Source organism: Rana temporaria, chromosome 3 (assembly GCF_905171775.1).
Source record: "Rana temporaria chromosome 3, aRanTem1.1, whole genome shotgun sequence".
Classification (NCBI taxonomy): domain Eukaryota; kingdom Metazoa; phylum Chordata; class Amphibia; order Anura; family Ranidae; genus Rana; species Rana temporaria.
Window position 1 is genome coordinate 257,895,311 of NC_053491.1, and position 23,876 is coordinate 257,919,186.

The 23,876-nt window shown below is 42.6% G+C and overlaps 1 pseudogene; it reads left to right on the top strand.

Annotated features, from left to right (window-relative positions):
• Positions 1-3,780: 3,780 nt before the first annotated feature.
• On the top strand, positions 3,781-8,357 carry LOC120930440 (annotated as a pseudogene).
• Positions 8,358-23,876: the final 15,519 nt, after the last annotated feature.

The window sequence follows — 23,876 nt, forward strand, 5'->3', positions numbered from 1 at the left end:
ACCTCTTCGTCTGCATACCCTTATCCGCCTGTTGTATATATTTATTTTCCTTATTCATATCTTTTGTATCTTTTCATAGAATGGGGCTTATTATCGTTCGTCGATTGTCCGGCAACGCCCCTATCCACTTGTTGGTTGTTTCCGTGCTGCACCATTGTACCATTTTACTATATAATCTTTGACATCCATGGGATTATCACCATAGGTGTAACTAATTAGGACTATCGGTATGTAAACTATATACACTTTTGTATTTCTTAGTTCTGCTGCTGTTCATTTTGACTTTTTGTGTTCCCCCCCCCCCCTAATTTTTCCCATATAATTTCCCTTTTAATTAGTTTTCATACTCTTACTGTCCTCTTTCCTTGGTTTGCCTTGTTTTCTTCCTTTGCTCCAATTTCTTTCTTCATTTTTTCTTTCATGGTTTTTCCCTCTTTCCCTTTTCCCTAATTTTTTCCTCTCCATTCTTTTTCTATCTGTTTTCCTTTTCTTCTTCCTTCCCCCCCCACCATCTCTCTACATATAAGTGAAGTCTATACAATCTCCCATTTTTTACCCATTAGATGATCATCATTTGTTTTGATACAATCGATGGTAAACAAAATCGATTTTCTGATTTTCTGTCATTTATTCAAGGAATGCCCGTACTAGTTTGGATGAACACATCCACCATGATGTGCTAGGTGATGTAACTAATTTGATACATATTGTTCCAGATTGTGAAACAGTTGTATACTGCAAAAAATCCTTGTCTCGTCCTGAGGAAGCCCAACGGCGAAACGCGTAGGCGACTTCAAAGGATTTGTCTATAATCAATTATTAATTTATGTTTTTTTTATTGAATCTTTATCTGTGCTGTAAATTTTTCTATTTTTGTAATAAATAATATATTTTAGACATACTTCCGTCTTGCCTCAAAGTCCGACCACCACTCACTCCAGTGATTGTGTTTTTTCCTTGTTTCTGCCAGACATCCGCACTTACTATTCAGCAGTCCACCTCAGTCGAATTATGGACTGGTGCCGACACGGAGATACCAAGCTCTGGACACGAATAGAGCAAGCACAGTCTAAAGTCCCCCTCCAGAGGGCCCCCTGGTGCTATGATGCGCTACCACCAAGCATCAAACGACACCCTTTGATTGGTGTCACTGTTAAAATGGTTTCACAGCCGATTATCCAGTCGCCCCTCTTCACTCGATCCTCCGCCCAATTCTGGGGAACCCCCGTTTTGAACCAGGCATGACAGACAGTGTGTTTCGAGGCCTACGAGAGGCGGGATTGTTCCAGGCCTCTCATTTTGGGTCTGCGGATCGGTGGAGGACGTTTGCGGAGCTCTCGGACCCGAATGGGCAGTTCAGATTAGACTTTGAGAGCCCTCCAGCTTAACCATTTCCTTGCCAGTATCCCGCCCTCCGCGATTACCGATCAGACACTTACGCCTCTAGAGGAGCTATGCACGGGGACGGAGACGATGCCTCATACACTCTCCCTGCCATACAACATGCTTATTAATCCACCAGGAGAACTGGAACTCCCAGGCCTTACTGGTTGGGAGAGGGAACTAAACTGCACCTTTTCGGCACACAAGAAACAACAAATACTTAAATTCACGCATAAATCCTCCCTGTGCACGAAGGTGCAGGAAACAAATTACAAGTTGCTTACGCGCTGGTACAGGACCCCGGCCCTGTTGCACAAATTCTTCCCAGCGACTTCGGATCTGTGCTGGCGATGCCAGGAGGGGAGGGGTACGCTTCTGCATATATTCTGGTCCTGCCCCCGACATAGGGAATATTGGGGGGAGATACGCCGACTAGTTCAGAAATGCACAGACCGGGCGGTACCGGACGACCCGACATTTTTTCTATTACACAGAACTGACACTCCTGCTCGTATTTATAAGAAATCTGTGGTACGACACTTGCTGGATGCAGCCAAGGCTTGCATTCCACTACAGTGGAAATAACCCCACCCGCCATCTGTTCTCCAATGGGTCAGAAAGGTTGACGACATCAGTAGGATGGAAGACCTGATTTTGACGGATCAGGACAGGCAAGAGGCATACTCCAATACTTGGCGATTATGGAATGTCTTCAAGTATTCAGAGGATGGTCAAGCGCTCAGGGGAGAGGGTCGAGTGGGGTGCGATGGTGGGACACTCCCCCTCTTTTGCTTATTAGGTGATACTTGATGCCCGGGCGGGCTCATGGATGCTGCCCCCCTCCTTCAGTGGGGTCGGTGCTGGGACCGATTTGCGGGTCATTCCCCCCCTCTCTGTTCATACCCCCCCTTATTTTCTCCTGTTTAACTGCTGTCTTTATTCTTTCTACCTGTTCTACTCTCTTCTATCCTGCCCCCTCTGCTGGTGGGCTGCTAGTCTATCCCTTGTCTTACATTCTCTTTTCTTACTACTATAGTTCCCTCGAAAAAAGAAAGACCGGACACGTTGGGCTAGGTTATATTGCCTTAGACACCCTGTTTATGATATATATCTGGTAGGAATACCCATGTTCCGACATTAAAGCGGTGGTTCACCCTGCAGAACAACTTTTTAGCATAAAATTAGGCATAGTAGCGCGAGCTACAGTATGCCTGTCTTAATTTTTTTATCCCCGTACTCACTGTGTAATCGTACATAGAAGATTCCGACTGCCCGCGGGGAATGGGCGTTCCTTTCAAGAGGGAGGGTGATTGACGGCCGGCTCTGGCACGTCACGCTCCCCGAAGACAGCCGGAGTAGGTCTCGGTTCTTCACGGCGCCTGCGCACAGACTATGCGCAGGCGCCGTGAAGATATTCGGCTATTTCCAGAGAAGCGTGACGCGCCAGAGCCGGCCGTCAATCACCTTCCGTCTGGATTGGAACGCCCATTCCCCGTGGGCAGTCGGAATCTTCTATGTACGATTACACAGTGAGTACGGGGATAAAAAAATTAAGACAGGCATACTGTAGCTCGCGCTACTATGCCTAATTTTATGCTAGAAAAAAAAACTTTTTTTTTATTTTTTGTATAGGGTGAACCCCCGCTTTAACAAATGTGAATACCTTCTGGAGAGATGTATCTACTTGTTGTACCAAGGTTAACATTGTTGTCTTGTACCAGCCTACGCCAATCTGTACCTGGGGGGGTGGGAGCGGGACATCTTTTCGGATGAACAGCTTTCTGACTATACCAATCAGGCACCAGTATGGCTTTGTTATATTGACAATATTTTTATAGTTTGGACCGGTACACAGTCGGCCCTGACTGGTTTCGTCAATACACTGAACAAAAACAACTATAATTTGAAGTTTACGGTCAGTAGTCACCCCCGTAGGATCTCTTTCTTGGATGTCGAAATCTTCATTGATAACGACAATCGCCTAGCGTCCACTCTATACCGCAAAGAAACTGCGGGTAATACCATTCTACACTCAGCCAGTGCACATGCTACCCCATTGAAACGCAGTATACCCTACGCACAGTACCTCAGGTTAAGGCGCAACTGCACACACGATGCAGACTTTAAACACCATGCCAACCTGCTAAGGGATCGGTTATTGGTGCAGGGATACTCAAAAACCCTCCTACGGAAGGCCTATAATAAAACAATACAACAATCTAGAAATGCTTTGTTGCATAAAGCTCCAACACAACAGGACCCGTATGGTTCGGTTAAATTTAATCACCAAATACTCTGATCAACAGACCCAACTTAGAGAGGTACTCACAAAGCACTGGCACATTTTGCTGGAGGACTCTATCCTCGGCAAATATGTGGGTGGGTGAACGCCCAGAGATGGTATTTAAGCGGTCTACATCGCTGAGAGACCAACTCACCTGCAGTCACTATGCTCCTGGTGGGTGATGCCCTCTGACAAGGGCATGTTCAGGTGTGGACACTGTGCATTCTGCCAGTATATAGTGACAGGCAAGGAATTTACCTTACCTAATGGCGAAAGGTTTCAACCAAGGTTCAAAGCAGATTGCGACAGTCTATCTCATGATGTGGTGTCTACTATGTCGGAAAAACTATCCGCCCACTACGTCATCACATAAGAGATCACATATACTACTCCTCTAGTGGTAAAATCTTGACACCCGTAAGCTGCCATCTAGACCTTTACCATCGATTTGACACATCCTCAGCCTCATTCTTGGTTCACGCTGTGATTGAACGCGACCCAAGAGGAGGCGATTGGGACAAAAAAAAAATCTTGCAAAACGAAACAAAATGGATTGAAAGACTCAATGCCACTCAACCTCCGGGAATTAATGAACTCCAGACATATAAGTCATTCCTTTAATACACCACGATGCTACCCCTTTGGCTGGCACTTGATGTACTTGTATGATCTGTGTAGGGTGTATACTAGAAAATGCATAAATATGGGTGGTTTTCTTTACACACATTTTTTTGAATGCTACCACCTTAGGGGTGATCCTGTAGTCCCCTATATATACATCCAATCACACATAACCTAAAATCATTACATTATATACAAATTGTGGTGTCATTTAGATCCAGATTGCATTATGGTTCTGCTCCCCCTCCCCGCCGTTTCCTTCCCCCGGTTCTCTTTTTCTTTTTCCTATGTTTCTCTCTGTGATTGCCTTATAGCTGTTAAGATATCGACATTTTCAAAACGATATATATATCTGTTTTAATATGTACTATGAAACAAGATACTATGTATAAGATTAATCCGTTGCCATCCAAATCTTGTTGCTGGTGGATGGCACACTATTACAAATTTTATTCCCTCTTTAGGTATATCCTATTGCTATTTTGCTCATGACTCTGGTTGCCCTGATGTTGCTAGGGATTGGCGCGGTCCTGGGGTTCATTGCAGGATGTGTACGGCCAGGCTACCACAGTATGGCTCGCATGCTGTGGAATATGAGGGGTAACAAGTGGAGCGATCCCTCTTTTCATTGCCGCTCTGATGGCCTCGCCATCTAGTGTGTGCAGCGTTCTGGGGACACGCCCCGACTCTTCCTATTGGCGGAGCGTGCGCTCCCCTCCACGATGAGCCTGCCCTGACTTGTGTAAGCCTGTTGTGAGCGTCATTTGACGCTCGCAGGGCTTTGGAGCAGGGGGATTGGCTCTCGTGGATCCTGGCCGGGTCACGTGATGCGGAAGTCCCATCCGCACACGTGACTGGAGACATACAGCTATATAATGGGACAGGCAGCCCAAACAGATAGAGGCTACCTCCCCAACGTAGTGGCGTGTTAGACAGCATGTGGGACTGGGCTTGGTGAGTACACCGATGGTTTCTGTTTAAGCATTTCGGTATTGATGGCTTAATATGACATATTCCTTTCAAATGGGCAATTTACTCACTCAGAATACTTCTTTATGTACTTTTTCTGATTAGATACCCCTCCACGCTACCGCAGCTTTACATATACCCTGGTCTTCACCTGTAAGGATATCTTTCCCTACTCTTACGGGAGTAGTCTCCCTCATCCATATATATGCAGTTTGTATCTGCATTATTGCATCTACTCACAAACATTGACCAGCCTACTATTTGCTGCGGTATCCATACCTGGATATATATATATATATATATATATATATATATATATAGATATATATATATATATATATATATATATATATATATATATATATATATAGAGATAGATAGATATATATATATATATATATATATATATATATACATACATACATATACACATACACATACTTTCTTATTTATTCTCATTATCCCGTTTTTTATCCTGTTGGGATAAAAAAAAACTTTCTGTTGTGGAGCTTTTATCATTACTGTTCTATTGGCCCTATTAGATTCCTATTAGATTCATCTACCAGTCTCCTTTCCATCTCAACCGTTTTGGAAGTCTGGACCTTTCACCTCTTGATCCAGCCGTTCCATTGGAATCCAAACTTAACTCTATCCATTACCGTGGATGGTAGGCTCACATTTGCCCTCAACCGCCTTTTCTCTGCGGTCTTCACATATAGACCTATTTACCATCTATCGGTGTCTATGGGAGCTATTCTGACCTCTATTCCTGTCCATTAGTACTGTTGTTTTATTTTTTCTCTTATTACCCTGTGGCACCCTCAGTAGCTGGCGAGCATGTCCACACTGGTGGTGTTAGGTTCCTGCACGGACCCACTTCTTTTACTAATATTAATGGTATGTGGTATGTCCCTACACCTCCTGCACTTGGTCCCTTTTTGTGCTGTCCCCTTGGTGGCGCTGTGGCAACCTTAGTCATTGATGCATGTTCTATTATAGTGCTTTATTGCACATTGGATACAAACTGTTGGTACCTATAAATATGTAATGATACACCAAACTGTAAACCAATAATAGTCTATGTTTTCCTTTTTAGAAAGTCTATAGCTCCTGAAGAAGCATTCAACTGCGAAACATGTAGAGCTCATGCACAAATACGCCTATCAAAACTTACGTTTGTTCATTAACCTCTGTTGATGGCCCTAGTGGACCCATTTTGGTTTTAGCACAACTCTATTTGAGTTGTATAGTATTACAGAACCATTCTGTGACTATTCATGTTTTTAATGTATTTTTTATTATTTGTACTGTAATGTTGGTTCAATCACCCATGTGTTTGGGATTGCATCAATAAAAATGTATTCTGTGTTAACCATTGGTGCCTAGAAAGTCCATCCTTTCCTCAAAAAATAAATCTTTCTACTACTATCTAGGACGTGGCACCGCAGTACTCCAGGACACCCATAGTCCATCCTATGGTTTGTGTACCTCAAACCCCTTTTAGAAATTGTTGTCTTGTATGTGTGGTCCATGTGGATCGGTTTCCTGTTATAAATAATAAAAAAAAAAAAAATATATATATATATAATGCTGGATCAGCTCGAGTCTCAGTGGCTGGGCTGAATATGGTTATTGAGAATATATTTGAGTTTTAGAGTTGAATTTATGAAACAAAGTTTTGGTGTGTTATTAATGAATAAAAAACAAACAATGAATCAGGCTGTGGCCAAATATTAATCATATAAATAATATCTCTCTATCTGGATATGTGTGAGATTTAATACACTATTATTACAGTATTCATGCTTGTGTGTTATTTCTCTATGCATGTTTGTAGTTTATATGGATGCATGTGATCCCATATGGTCTGCTAAAAATGGAAACTATTTAGGTCTTGAGCTGTTAAAGGGTCACTAAAGGAATTTTTTTTTTAGCTAAATAGCTTCCTTTACCTTACTGCAGTCCTGTTTTCGTGTCCTCATTGTTTGTTTTTGCTATGATGTTGCTTTAATCCTCTGTTCTGAACAGTCTGTTTCCTGATGACACTGTGGCACTAATCAAGGAGGTGTGATTACTGTGTGTCTTAAACCCCTCAGAACCAATCACTTTCGTTTTACAAACCATCACTGCCCTCTATTGGCTCTGTGTCCCTGTACTTCACAGAAGCATGAAACTAGATGCATAAACGAAACTGAAACTGCAGGTACATTATATGATTGTTTTTTATCTATTTTTAATCATTTTTAAAAAGGAATCAGTTAACTATTATGTCTCTTTACACTGTAAACAGTCATTTCAGCAAAAAAAATGTTTTCCTTTACAACTTCTTTAAGTGAATTTGACCCTTTTTTGGAAGAACATCTCAAATTGTTCGGGAATCCAGGAAAGGGGAACCCATCATATTTATCAGCAAATATGTGTGAGGAATTCATTGAAATAATGGGACAACATGTTCTTTCTGCTATTCTTGAAGAAATAAAAGAATCAAAATATTATTCAATAAGTGTGAATTCCACTCCAGACATCTCACACACCGATCAACTGACATTTACTGTCCGGTACATTCGAGGATGTGAGCCTGTGGAACGTTTTCTTAAGTTCATCCCCATCTTTTGTCATGGAGCAAAGAATCTAGCTGACACTGTTGTGGGATTCCTTAATGAGAACAGAAATCTGCTATCCAACTGCCGTGGTCAGTCATATGACAATGCCTCAAACATGTCTGGACGCTATACTGGATGGCAAGCACGGATTCTTTAGTTGAATGAACCTGGTGGGAGCAAAAGCGAGTGTTGTCTACAGACTGTAAAATTCTTTAACTTTGTTCAGCGTCTTTATCCATTCTTCTCTGCTTCCACACATCGATGGAATATTCTTGCATCATCTCTTGGAAAAAAAACATTGTGGCCAAGCATCTGTCTGACACAAGATGGTCGGCACATTTTGATGCTGTTCATGCTTTACATGAGGGTTTTGAGAAAATTAAAAATGCACTAGATTCTGTATCAGCTGACACTGAACAGGAAGTAAACACAAGGTGAGAGGCAGAAGGATTGAGTGACAAAATGGAAAAGGATCTTCCTCACAATTCTTTGGAATGAAGGGCAAAGGGGAATAGCAGCCTCTAGACCCCCTTTTCCTCATGGGAAAGTGGCGGGGGAACGGTTTAAAAGGTTCCCTTAGGAGCTTGTCTCTCAGGGAGGTTTTTTGGCGGGCTCACAGGTCTGAGGGGAATAAGGTATAGTGACCCCTCTGTTACCTGTGAAAGCCCGCTCAAAATATAGGTCAAATTCAGGTCATCTCCCTGGCCCAGGGAAAAGTCCGCGCAAAATAGGTTCAAACTAGCTAGAACTGGCAGGAGTTAGGGCTATATAAAGCAGGTTCCGTGGGTAAGAGCTCAGTCGCTTCAGAGAAAGTTCCACCCCCGTCCGCGTCAAGGAGACGCACTCTGCGCCAGGGGTACTCCCCTTCCCCTCCCCGCGCTCCACGAGCATGCAGAGCAGGTCCTTCTCAGGGCCGTGTTACCTGTTCGGGGGCGGGCCCAGAGGCGGTGCTAGAGGTGGAGCGAGAGGCGGTGCCAGAGGCGCGTCCGCCGGCGGTATTATTTTGTCCCAACAGGTGCCGTGGAGTCCCCGGGAGCAGCGCTGCAGGGGCGGCTAGAGGTGGTTCACCCGGAGCATCGAATCAAGGAGGAGGTTCGGTAAGCAGGGCTTCGTGTCAGCAGACACAGCCGGCTTCTCAGCAGCAGGGATCCTCAACTGCCAGGTCAGACAACACAGCTAGGTCCAGTGTATTAACCTCAGTGCCTCTGCTAGAAACTAGAGATGGCCAGTCTTCTGCAGCTTCAATTACTCAGCCAGGTATGCCTGAATCTTCTGGTGCTTTATTGTCAAATATTGCTGAGCTTCTATCGCAATTAGCTAAGGATAAACATTCTCAGCCACAGACTAGTGTTCCTTCTATTGACTCTTCTGTTGTTAATGTATGGTCGCCATCTAGTGGTGCTTTAGCCAATTGCGGCCAAATATCACAGAGTGTTGCTAATTCACAAAATGTTGTACATTCACACAGAGTATTGAAAATTCAGGTTATTCAGCTGTTCGATCACAAAATTTACCTGAAACTTGCCTTAAAGTACCGATGCCTTGTGATGTTAACCCCTTAGATTTCCATTTGTCCGAAAAAATCTGGCGGGGAGTGTTTATAGATATATTATCTTTACTCTCGTCTGCTAGAGATTTCGTTAACAGAGCGGGCAAGAAAGATGAAGATGACAGACATAGGCCAGTACAAAAATCCTTTAATAACTGGTTGCAGGCGTCCTGTATTTTTTCAGGGATCATTTGTGAAAAGTTCCCTGAAAAGAGCCCCGGTTTGTTTCAGCACCTTGACATTATCATAGAAGCCTTTAGGAATTGTGGGGGTGTAGCATGGTATCTTTAAAATGGGGGTCAAGGATGTGGGCCTTTGGCTGAATCTTTTTCTGCCCTAAAGGCCAACATTTACCAGACCTACCGTTAGTCCACAGGTCGTCAGTACCTCTGGTTACAAAAAAGGCTTGTGTTTCAACTTTAACGATAGCCAGTGCCGGTGGCCAAATACAGGCATGAATGTGCATTCTGCCCTGGCTCTCACTCAGTATCCAAGTGCTTCAAAAAGATGGCAGCAGCAAACCAGCCAGGTACCTTTTCAAAGAGCAGTCACGCCAGTAATGCTTCTAAATATGCTGCCGTGGCTCAGGGTGTATCCAAACTAGCTGAAGGCACATCTTCTCATTGAAGGTTTCAATGAGGGCTTTTTGTTGCCGATTTTTTCTGGTCAGGGTTGTAGTATTGTCAACAATCTCAAATCGGTTGGTGAGTTTCCCAAAATAGTGCTTGAAAAAATTAATCTGGAAGTGTTGGAAGGTCGGGTGGAAGGTCCATTTCCCTCCCCTCCTTTTGATAATTTCTGGATTTCCCCTTTAGGTATCGTCCCAAAGAAAGAAAAGAACTTGTTTAGATTAATTCATCACTTGTCCTTCCCCAAGGGCGACTCCCTCAATGATGAGATAGAGGATAGCTTGTCCTCTGTATCATATGCATCTTTTGAGGATGCTCTTGTTAAGTTGAGACTCCTTGGTAGGGGTTCTCTTTTAGCAAAAGCTGACATCAAATCGGCTTTTCGCCTGCTCCCTATCAACCCTTTGTGTTTCAATTCCCTTGTTTTTTTTTTTTTGACAACTGTTTTTACTTTGACAAATGCCTGCCGATGAGCTGTTCTCTGTCATGTTTCTATTTTGAAACATTCTCATCTTTTTTAGAATGGGTGGTCACGTTTGAATCTGGTTCTGATTTTCTCATTCACTATCTAGATGATTTCCTGTTTTTTGGCCCCCTCAATACTCCCGATTGTGCCCAGTTGTTAGACACATTTTTTAGAATTTGCCGACACTTCGGTGTCCCTTTGGCCTTTGATAAGACAGTTTTGCCATCCACATGCTTGGAATTCCTAGGTATCATCATTGATACTGAATTAATGGAATTCAGGCTTCCTGAATTAAAGATAGAAAAAATAAAATACTTGATTTTATCCTTGATTCGTAAAAAAAGGCTCTTTTGAAAGAGATTCAGTCCCTTTTAGGTCTACTAGCATTTGCAACAAGGATCTTGCCGATAGGTAGAGTCTTTTCAAGAAGACTTTATTTGTCCATCTCTGGTCTAAAATCCCCTTTCTCCCATGTTCGCATGTCTCATGACATAAAAGAGGACCTATAGGTCTGGTTGCAGTTTTTATCCCATTTCAATGGTAGAGCAGTGTGGCAGGAGGAATTTATTTTAGACAAGGATTTTTTTCTGTTCACTGACGCTGCAGGCTCGGTGGGTTTTGCCGCCATTTGGCGGACCCACTGGTGTCTAGGACACTGGTGTTCCTCCTGGCAGGCTAAGGGTTATTTAAAAAATATTGTTCTGTTGGAATTGTTCCCAATCATAGTGGCTCTTGAAATTTGGGGATCTTTCTTTCAGAACAGGAGAATTCTGGTTCGTACAGACAATAAGGGTGTGATGTACGCCATAAATTGCTTGACCTCCAAGTCTCCGCCAGTCATTGTTCTTTTGAGATATATGGTCTTTAAATGTTTAAGCCTGAATGTTTGGGTGAAAGCAGTACATGTTGCAGGAAGGGACAATGACTTGGCAGATGCTTTGTCTCGTTTGCAGATGGAGCGTTTTTTCCCCAGGTTGCTCCCGGAGGCAGACAAGGTGGGAACATTATGTCCACCTTCCTATGGGATCTGGTGTAAGACCTATTTCAGAATATATCATTAATTGGGTGGCCCCTTCTACCAGTGGGATATCATTCCGCCTGGCTTTTGTACTTAGGTTTTTTTAATATGACTCAAGAATCAGTTCACTTATTTTCTGAAGATAGAGCGTCACGTTTTTTACATTTTCTTTTTGCCAAGCAATATTCTTGGTCATACGTGCAGAAGACGTTGTCGGGCATTTCATTTTTTCTAAAAATTAACGGCCTTCCTTCTTTTATGCACTATTTTTCTGTTAAACTTTAAAAGGTTATAAGAAAGATCATTTTTTGATGGATACTCGGAAGCCTATCACTCCGAAGCTTTTAGGCGACCTATGTTTGTCTACGGATAAAGTTTGTTTCTCTCATTTTGAATCGGTGCTTTTTCAAGCGGTTTTCTCCCTAATGTTTTTTGCAGCGTTAAGGGTGTCCGAGCTGGTTGCCATCACAACAACGGATGTTGTTTTCATAGATAGGTCTGTTAGAGTTTTGATAGGCAAGTCAAAAACGGACCAGCTTGGGAAGGGATCTTGGTTACAGCTGGATGCATGGGACGGTTCCTTTACTTGCCCTGTTCATTTAGTTAACAAAATTATTTTCAATCAGATCCACGGGGTGTTCAGAATTTTTTATTCATGAATCGGGCCGGCCATTGACAAAATTTCAATTTTCTAGCGTGCTTAAGAAATGTTTGAAGTTTTTGAACTTAGATCAAGCATGTCTCACTTCCCATTCATTTAGGATAGGAGCGGCTACTGAGGCTTCAAGGTTGGGTTTGGATGTTGACAGGATTAAAAAAATTGGTAGGTGGAAATCTGACAGCTATTTACTTTATGTTCGCCCTAATAATTCTTTTTGATCCTTTCAGGGCACTTACGAATTGTCTGGATCATCGGGCATTCATTCGTTCACTGGGCCCACCTGAGAGCACAGAAAAGAAGTTACACGGTCAACTTAGGTTTAGATGTTAAGTTTAAGGTGTATTGGGGTGGTAGACGAGGTATGTTATGGTCTAATCTTAATTCTGAACTATCTAGGCTTATGCGTCATTTCCCTCCTCCGGATGCATTAATCATTCATCTTGGGGGAAATGACGTTGGTCAGCGCAGAACATTAGACATTATTTTTAGCATCAGGAATGATCTTCTTAGGTTTCAGCTTCTTTTTCCTCAAGCTAAAATTGTATTTTCAGAGATAGTGCAAAAATTTGTTTGGCTTCCCCCCCCTTCCTAGGCGCCCTTTGGAGAAAATTAGCAAAAGGATAAATAGGGCGGTTTCCAAATCTGATCTGGGGATGTTTTCATTCAGGCACACTGAATTGGAAGGGGGTTATGACGGTCTGTATAGATCAGACGGTGGTACATTTGTCCGACATCGGCCTTGACATTTTTAATGCAGACTTAAGATTCTTGTGTGGATTTGGCCGCGTAGTGGGGTGTTGTGCCAGGTGGTATTTACCACCTGCATTGTGCGTAATTTTTTGCAGCCTGAGCCGTAGTGGCTAGGATTGCTAAAGTTATATATATTGTGAGGGATTAGCTCGTGGGGATCACCTTTTCTGAAATCACAGTCTGTAAGCAGGCACTTTCTTTTAAGTCTGGCGGATGCCAGATTTTATTTATACACGGTTTGCAGATTAAAATAAACAAAACAATAAATTAAATCCTTGCCGTCCGGCGCTAAACTAAACAAACAGGATCTCCTCTCTATACAGTGTGGGGCTAGTCCCTGACACCCACAAAACATGTAGTAAAGCAAACCTTTTAGTCCAGCACTCAGCGCTCCCCTCACTCAGGTCCCTTCCTGAGTTTCAAGCCAGAGCCCTGTTGTGCTCTCTTCCTGGACATTTAAAGTCCAGCTGATTGTGGACTCCAGTGGACCCAAACATCCGGACCGGAATCCTAGCCAGGCCCAGAGACTGTAAAACCCGGAATGGATTCCGGTTCAGTCTCTCATGATAGAACGTATGCGAGGTGAAATGTACCTATGATCATGTATCGCACCTCGCATAGCGTCACATATCCTCCCCCTCTGCTCAAGCCCCTGCGGCTGAGCACTTGACCCAACCATACAGTGCACACGGGAGAGGGCATCTGCATTATTTTGGAGCTTCCCTGGCCTGTGCTCCACCGCAAATTTAAAAGGCTGTAGAGCCAGGAACCACCTTGTCACACAAGCATTTTTCTCCCTGTTATCACACATCCACTTCAGGGGAGCATGGTCTGTGACCAGCTTAAATGACCTCCCCAGTAGGTAATACCTCAGGGAGTCTAAGGCCCACTTAATGGCGAGACACTCCTTTTCTACGATGGCATAATTTTTCTCGTGCTTGTTCAGCTTCCTGCTCAGGTATACCACTGGGTGCTCCTCACCATCCCTGATCTGTGACAGTACGGCCCCTAGTCCCACCTCAGAGGCATCCGTCTGTATAACAAACTCCTGGCTAAAATCCGGGGTTACTAGTACGGGTACCATACAAAGAGCCTGTTTTAACTTCTGAAATGCCCCCTCGGCTTCGGGGTTCCATTTGACCATGACCGACCCCTTACCCTTCGTTAGATCGGTCAAGGGGGCGGCAATGGTGGCAAAATTGGGTATAAAACGCCTGTAATACCCCGTAATGCCCAGGAAGGCCCTCACTTGTTTTTTATTGACTGGTTGGGGCCATTTTTGAATTGCCTCAATCTTATTGGTCTGCGGCTTGACCATCCCCCGGCCAATAACGTACCCAAGGTATTTGGTCTCCTCCAGGCCTATGGCACATTTCTTTGGATTGGCCGTGAGACGTGCTTCCCTAAGGGAATCTACGACCGCTTGTATTTCTGTCTTTAGAGTCTCATAGTCCTGGGCCTTATCTGGTTCTAGGTCAAAATAGGCCTTTTGGGGTTCTCCTGTTAGGAATGGGGCCAATAGTCCCGCCCACTGCTCTTTTGGCCATCCTTCGCGGTCAGCGACTCTCTCGAAAGTCGCCATGTACGCCTCAACATCATCCGCCGGTGTCATCTTTTGCAGGTGGTAGGAAGCACGTACAATCTTTGGTTCCGCTAACACCGGAGGTGCGGACCCCTTTTTCAGTTCCACCAGAGCTTCGGCGAACTGTCGGTTCATCTCCTGCTGGGCAGCGTGTTGTGCTGCAACGGCCTCTGCGACTTGGCGGTGTTGTGCTGCAACGGCCTCTGCGACTTGGCGATGTTGTGCTGCAGCGGCCTCTGCGACTTGGCGGTTTATCTCCTGCTGGGCAGCCTGTTGTGCTGCAGCGGCCTCTGCGACTTGGCGGTTGGTTTCCCGCTGGGCTGCATTGGCCTGTAGCAGGGCCTTTAATATTTCTTCCATTTTCAGAAAAGTGCCCGCTGAATCCACCACGTGTGGGGGATTAGCTCGTGGGGATCACCTTTTCTGAAATCACAGTCTGTAAGCAGGCACTTTCTTTTAAGTCTGGCGGATGCCAGATTTTATTTATACACGGTTTGCAGATTAAAATAAACAAAACAATAAATTAAATCCTTGCCGTCCGGCGCTAAACTAAACAAACAGGATCTCCTCTCTATACAGTGTGGGGCTAGTCCCTGACACCCACAAAACATGTAGTAAAGCAAACCTTTTAGTCCAGCACTCAGCGCTCCCCTCACTCAGGTCCCTTCCTGAGTTTCAAGCCAGAGCCCTGTTGTGCTCTCTTCCTGGACATTTAAAGTCCAGCTGATTGTGGACTCCAGTGGACCCAAACATCCGGACCGGAATCCTAGCCAGGCCCAGAGACTGTAAAACCCGGAATGGATTCCGGTTCAGTCTCTCATGATAGAACGTATGCGAGGTGAAATGTACCTATGATCATGTATCGCACCTCGCATAGCGTCACAATATTTATTACTATCTTAATTTATTGTTTACCCAATAGGTATTTATCTATTTATTTATTTATTTATTTAATAAAACCAATAATAAACATCCGCGGCCTTTAATATCCAATGAGTTGTCTGCTGTCAATTTATTTTATTCTGAGGTTTTAAGTGAATTTTATTTATTTACCGTCTGCTTTCCCATGAAGGGAAAAAGGGGAATGGCAGCCTCTGGCCCCCCTTTTCCTCATGGGAAAGCGGCGGGAGAACGGTTTAAAAAAGGTTCCCTTAGGAACTTGTCTCTCAGGGAGGTTTTTTGGCGGGTTTACAGGTCTGAGGGGAATAGTGTACGCCTCACTAGATATGACGGATCAATAGAAGAGGTACTTCTTAGTAAAAGTGAAAAGTTTAAAAAACATTCCTTCCTTTTCTGGACGCTGTAATTCCTGCACTGACAAAACGTGCAGAAGCTTATTCATTGATTGGAAATTTGTTTTTAATTCACAGAAGAATGAAAACATATTACTGATGAGCTAAACAAAGTGTGAATAGCTGGCTAATGTTTATCACAAAGATCTTGATTACGGTGACCTACTAAATGAATGTGAGCATTTTAAGCACTACATGATTCTTCATCAAAATTGTGAGACGCTCCCTGCATTGTACAGAAAAATAATTTCAGACAACTTGAAATCTGTTTTTCCGAATGTGGAAATTGCACTCAGAGCATTCATGTGCAGGAGAGCGTTCGCTGTGGCAAGAAGAAAGCCATTGTTGAAAGAAAGCCATAAGAAGTCCCATTTACAGTTTGCGAGAAGCCATGTGGAGGATGCAGCTAACATGATAGAAAAGGGGGAGGCGGTTTTAATTCCCCCTTTTCTCATGGGAAAGCGGCAGGGCAGGCAGTTTTAACCACTTGCCGTCGCCGCACCGTCATTATACGTCCACAAGGTGGCTCTCCTAGGCGAGACCACGTAAATGGACGTCCTACCTTTTAGCCGCCACTAGGGGCGCGCGCGCCCCCCGCTCGCCCCCGACTCCCGTGCGTGTGCCCGGCGGGCGCGATCGCCGCCGGGCACACGCGATCGCTCGGTACAGAGCGGGGAACGGGAGCTGTGTGTGTAAACACACAGCTCTCGTTCCTGTCAGCAGGGGAAATGCTGATTTTCTGTTCATACAATGTATGAACAGAAAATCAGTGTTTCCCCTAGTGAGGCCACCCCCCCCCCCCCACAGTAAGAACACACCCAGGCATACTTAACCCCTTCACTGCCAGTGGCATTTTTATAGTAATCTAATGCATTTTTATAGCACTGATCGCTATAAAAATGCCAATGGTCCCAAAAATGTGTCAAAAATGTCCGAAGTGTCCGCCATAATGTCGCAATACCGAAAAAAAAAATCGCTGATCGCCGCCATTACTAGTAAAAAAAATATTAATAAAAATGCCATAAAAATACCCCCTATTTTGTAAACGCTATAACTTTTGCGCAAACCAATCAATAAACGCTTATTGCGATTTTTTTTACGAAAAATATGTAGAAGAATACGTATCGGCCTAAACTGAGGAAAAAAAATGTTTTTTTATATATTTTTGGGGGATATTTATTACAGCAAAAAGTAAAAAATATTAATTTTTTTCAAAATTGTCGCTCTATTTTTGTTTATAGCGCAAAAAATAAAAACCGCAGAGGTGATCAAATACCACCAAAAGAAAGCTCTATTTGTGGGAAAAAAAGGACGCCAATTTTGTTTGGGAGCCACGTCGCACGACCGCGCAATTGTCTGTTAAAGCGACGCAGTCCCGAATCGCAAAAAGTACTCTGGTCTTTGGGCAGCAATATGGTCCGGGGGGTAAGTGGTTAAGGTCCCCCCTGGAAAGGCCTGCTAAGGCTCTCTGGGTCTCGCCTGTCACATGTACTAGGTGAGCCAAAAATGTGACTTTCCCGGGCTTTGATAGAAAACCTGGAGCTCACATGGCCTGGGAGAGAGCTACACGTGACTTTCCCGGGTTTTTAGGAGTTCTGGGGAAAATTCCAGATTTATTCAGCTAGGTCCAGTACTGAATAGGGGGTATAAAAGTAGGGGTTCCGTCCATCAGTTCATTCGCCTCAGAGAGCAGGATCTGTGGTGTCCCCCACCCCCCTTCCTGTTTATTAGTTTTTGTTGCGGCTGCAAAATTATGTGGTAATGTCACCTTTAAATTAAAAGGTGGACAAATCTGTTATGAATTTATTTATTGATGTATGGGTGATTTGGAAGTCTAAGTTTTATACAGCCTGAACCGTAGTGGCTGGGTTTGTTTGAGTTTAATAAAGAATTCTGTTATTGTTTTAATTCTGTCTATAAAACCAATAATAAAGCAGCCCCGGCCTTATTTATTCCACACAATTGTCTGTCTGTTATTCTAGTTTAAAGATATTTATTAACCACTTGCCGCACGACAATGACAAATTGTCGGCAAAGTGGTTGTAGAATCCTGACTGGACGTCATATGACACCCCGCAACACCGATCAAGGTAAAGAGTTTCTCACGGAGACTCTTAACCACATGATTAGCTGTGTCCAATCACGATGTAAACAGGAAAAGCCGGTAATCGGCTTTTCCTCACTCGCGTCTGTCAGACGCGAGTAGAGGAGAGCCGATCGGCTGCTCCTGTGACAGGGGGGGGGGGGGTTTGTGCTGATCGATTATCAGCACAGCCCCCCCCCCCCCCCCCCCCGAGGATGCCCACTGGACCACCAGGGATGAGATGGACACAAAAATGGATGCCAATCAGTGCCCACAATGGGCATCACTGATTGGCAGGCATTGTTTGGCACTGATTGGCATCCATTAGTACAACACATACGATAGTGCCCATCTATGCCCATCCATGCCGCCTATCAGTGCCCAGCCGTGCCGCCTATCAGTGCCCAGCCGTGCCGCCCATCAGTGCTGCATATTAGTGCCCATCAATGCCACATCAGTGCCACCTCATCTGTGCCCATCAGTGCCGCCTTTTCAGTGCCCGTCAGTGCAGTACCATCAGTGAAGGAGAAAAAACTTACTTATTTACAATGTTTTATAACAGAAACAAAAAAAAAAACGTTTTTTTCAAAATTTTTGGTAATTTTTTTTTTCTTTTCAGAAAATAAATATCCCAGAGGTGATCTAATACCACCAAAAGAAAGCTCTATTTGTGGGTACAAAATTATACAAATTTCATTTGGGTACAGTGTAGCATGACCGTGCAATTGTCATTCAAAGTGCAACAGCGCTGAAAGCTAAAAATTGGTCTGGGCGGAAAGGTGTATAAGTGCCCTGTATGGAAGTGGTTAAGGAGGTTTAAAGGGTCCTGCCTGCTTTCCCATGTGGAAGAAGGTGCTCTGGTCAGAGGAGACCGCAATTTAACTTTTTGGCCTAAGAGAAAACCGCTATGTGGCAGAAAACTGCACAACACCCTGAATACACATCCGTGAAACATGGTGGTGGCAGCATGAAGCTGATGGGATGCTTTTTCTTTCAGCAGGGACAGGGAAGCTGATCAGAGTTGATGGGAAGATGGATGGAGTCAAATACAGAGCAATCTTAGAGAAAAACCTGTTATGCCGCGTACACACACAGCATGAAATACGTTTTTAAAAACGTAATTTAAAATGGATCGTGTGTGGGCTTCACATTGTTTTTCGGCTTCTGAAAAACGACAAAAAATAAAAATAAAATTTGAACATGCTGCATTTTTAAACGTCGTTTTTAAAATGTCGTTTTTCGGGTTGTAAAAAATTATCGTGTGGTAAAACTACCATTCATAATGGAGTAAGCACATTCATCACGCTGTAACAGACAAAAAGGCGTGAATCGTCTTTTACCAACAAGGAATCAGCTAAAAGCAGCCCAAAGGCGATTATAACTTCCCCTTCAGAGTGCCGTTGTACGTTTTCAAAAACTATGGTGTGTGGGCAACATCGTTTTTAATGATGAAGTTGGAAAAACGTCGTTTTTTGGACATGCTGAAAAACGACCGTGTGTACGCGGCATTAGAGTCTGCAAAGGACTTGAGACTGGTACGGAAGTTCATCTTCCAGCAGGACAACAACCCTAAACATACAGCCAGAGCTACAATGGAATGGTTTACATCAAAGCATATTCATGTGTTAGAATAACCTAAAGTGCAGACCTAAATCCAATTGAGAATCTGTGGCAAGACTTAAACATTTCTGTTCACAGATGCTCTCCATCCAATCTAAAGCCTCATACACACGATCTGATTTTCCGATGGGAATTGTGTGATGGCAGGATGTCCGATAATCCGAAAGTTTGTATGCTCCATCGGACAATTGTTGTCAGAATTTCCGACAATAAATGTGGGATAGCATGCTTTAAAATTTTCCGACAAATGTGTGATGTCGGATTATTTAATCGTGTGTACACAAGTCCGTCGAAAAAAAAAAAGTACAAACACGCATGCTCAGAAGCAATGCTAATCATAACACAACAATAGCAGAAGTTGCCCAAACGGTGGCGCTAAAGAGCTGAAAAAACACGTAGTTTCATATTTGTTGGCCAACAACTCTTTGCTGTTTGTATGCAATACAAGTTCACGGCCAACGCCCTTCGGAAAAAAGTCTGAGGCTTTGTCTGCGGAAAAATCCGATCGTGTGTACGAGGCTTTACAGAGCTTGTGCTTTTTTTTGCAAAGAAGAATGGGCAAAAAAAAAAAAAATCACTCTAGATTTGCATAGATTTGGTAGAGACATTCCCAAAAAGACTTGCAGCTGTAATGGCAGCGAAATGTGGTTATACAAAGTATTGACTCAGGGGGGCTGAATACAAATGCTCGCCACACTTTTCAGATATTTATTTGTAAAAAAAAAAAAAATGAAAACCATTTATCAAAAGATCAATTGGTTCTGTTTTATTAATGATCTTATTAATGATCGTTTGATCGTCTGCACAGGATCCAAGGAGGAACTTCTTTGATTCTTGGAGACTTTAAACATCAACGATTTCCATTTGAAATTCACATACACTTTTAGTACCCAGGAAATTGCATTCCTGGACCTGTTAATCTGTACTGATGAGAATGGTTACATTGTAACCATTTTGTATTGTAAACCGGAGTTCTGGCAACACCATTCTACAGGCCTCTAGTTCACATTCTGCTCCACTAATTAGAAGCATACCATATGTGCAATATTTGCACCTCCGTAGGAATTGTTCTTCGGAGGAGGACTTCTTTCGTCAATCTGGTCTTTTATGAGATTACTTGATAGAGGCTATTCAAAAACCTTGTTAAGAATAGTTTTTAACAAAAAGCTAAGGCCAGACCTAGATCTGCACTTTTGTTTAAGAATACTCCTAAAACTGAGATGAATACAGTCAAGTTCATTACCCGTTTTTCTGCCCAGTAACAATCCCTACGTTATATCTATTTCAAATAATTGGCACTTATTGGCCGAGGACCATACTCTATATATGTACGTTCCACCCCGAAGTTGGTGTTTAGATGGGCAGTCTCTTTGCAAGACACCCTTACCAGTAGTCACTATCAAATTAATTCAGAGATTTCACCTCGCCCCTCCAGGAGGGCCTACCGTTGTGGCAGATGTAGCCGCTGCCCTTGGATCACTGAGGGCAACGGCATTAATTTGCCCAATGGTCAGTGGCACCAGTCACGACAGTATGCAGACTCCACTACTCATGGTGTCATTTATTTGATGACGTGCCAATGTCATGCCTTTTATTTAGGCAAAACAATTTGCAAACTAGGGCAAAGGATGAGAGATTATTTTGGTAGCGGAAAAATCCTTCCATCTATCACCAGACACATAGGTCTCCACCATAGATTTAATAACACACTGGTCTCTTTTTGTGCTTGCGGTTGTCCCCCCCCCCCCCCCCAATCCTAGAGGGGGTGACTGGGACAACTCTATTCTGAGATCTGAAACACATTGGATAGAATGAAAAAGGGGTCACAATATGGGGCCACTTTAAGACTGCGGCCCCCTCCTGGTTTAGGTGATTGGTGTTAGCTGGTAAGGGTTAAAATTAGTAGCAGCTGTTATATCTAAGGAGCAGGGAAGAGCGCTGCTGGAGGAGCCAATAGGGTTTCAGGGAATTCTCTGGAAGCAGGGTAATTGCCTATAAAAAGGGGCTGCAGGTGTGGGGCTTTTCCTCTTTGCTGTGGCAACGGATCAAGCGTGAACTCCCTCCCCCCGCCCCAGTCGCAATCACTTTCATGTGGTGGGTCACCCTGGATCCAGGGGGGACTTTATTATATTGGAAATCATTCTACTGCTCAAGTTCTAAAAACTGAGCAGGTAGTAATATGTTATTGATGATTTATTGAAGTTTTGATGTGAATAAAGTTTATGGATTATTATTATTATTGATTTATTATTATTTATGAAAAACCAATAAACGTGCCGCGGCCAAGTTTTTGCCAGTTGAGAAATGTTTTGTGTTTTTTATTAATTATTGTATCTGGGAATTTCCGGGTGGGGTATGTGGGGTCTGCAGGCTCTCAACCTCATTAATCCCTGGGGAATTAAGGGCAAACTCATACAAACACTTTTTGCAACATGTTCTTTTCCAGTAATGATTTGACACAACACTGTTCATGTTCTTCTCCTTTTTTACACCACAAAAACTCACTAGAGATACTTTTCTGCAAGCACGTTCATGATGTGTTTTCAATGCATTTGTCTACTTTTCCCAAGTATGGAGTTCTGGTGTATTTGATGCGTTACTGCACATTTTTTTTTTTTTTTTTATGAGCTCCAGTGAGTTTTTTTTGTATGTGTTCCAGTACAGTTCGGTACAGAAAAAAATGCAGCATGTTCTACTTTTATTCACTGAAACCGACTACACTGGTGTGAATATGCAATTGGAACCGATATAATCTACTGTCCATGTGTTTTTGATGCAGAAAAATAAAACATACTAGACTGCATCTGGTGTGAACCAGCACTCATAGTATGAATTTATTTTATGCTACTACAAGAAAGCACCGCTAAATTGTTATATTCAACTCCCATCACTGCACACATCTGTCATTTGAAAAGTGTGGGCTCTTTTGTGGTTAATGGTAAAGTTATATCTCTGAAAACTATTGGCATTGCACGCCCCCTGCTTAATATTCAATATTACTCTTCGCAAATCTGCTTCAAATCTGACAAAGTATTCACTGCAAATGTATAATGTTGTTTCATATGTTATTGCACTGTTTTTTTTTCTTCTATAGCTTTCTGGGGATATACCATTTTATTTATATAATATATTTTTTTAACAATATATTTTTTTTTTTTTTTCCTCCATTACAATTTAGGCTCTGCTACTCTTTCTTGCAATTCCTTCTTGGCCAATGGATTCCTCATGCTTAAAAGCAATGGATATGTATGTTTTATTTGTGAGCTTAAAGTACCCTTCATTATTCCCATACATAGCGCCCCCCCCCCCCCAAATATGAATTGAATGGTTTGCTGTGTTTTCTAGTGTTTTTTTTTTATACAGAGAGGACTTCTATTGTTCAATTTTTCTTTCAATAATTGACAAGAATGAGTGCAAATATTCTGAGACAATCTTTTAGACTTTTGTAATAAAATGGTTAAAATGTTTGCTTCTTTGGATATAAAAAAATAAAATAAATTTAAGATAAAAGATTCCTTTTCTTTGGCAAATTAAAATCTCCATCAAAATAATCAATTAAACCCAATGTTCTAGATATAATAAAATATGATTTGTTCTAGGATTCATTTTGTATCCTGGTTCCTAGCTTAAATATATATATATATATATATATATATATATATATATATATATATATATATATATATTTTTTTTTTTTTCTTGTTCAGACCAGAGAGCTCTGACCATGTCTTTCTGTCAGAAATGTCCAAATGAAGTGAGTTTGCAATCTGCTGCTATTTGTAGGAACTGGGCTAATTATGTAAATTGTGAATGTCTGTGATGAGTTAATTGCATAAGGTGTGTCCTTTGATTCTGAAGTATGTGCTTGTCTGATGTTTTGCTAGGATAGCTATTCATTTATTTAGCTTCGGAAAAAAATACAAGTATTCGACACGCACACTATTGTCAGAGGAAAATGGGGGTATATGAGCTCAAGTAAGATGAGGAAAACAAACAATAAGTGGACATGTTAATTAGGCTTAGAGAACAACACAAATTAATAATTATCTAATACTATTTTCCTTTTAATAAACTCTGCTATGACTGAACTTGTTTAAAAAGAAAGCAGCAACCTTTCCTCTCTATGGGGGAGATGCAAAATAGTTTTTCTGGAATCTACACATGCTATTCAAACGTGTGTGAGGAACCACGTGCTTGGAAAGGAACAAAGAACATTTTTCAGATTGCATTTTCTTTTTATGACTCAATAAAGTTATTTGATAGACATGTTTGGATTTTATTATTGTAGCAACACAGCTTTATGCATTCCCTGCTTCATATTTTGCATCCCTCTTATTGTGGTAAAACTGTGTCACCAGAACAGAAA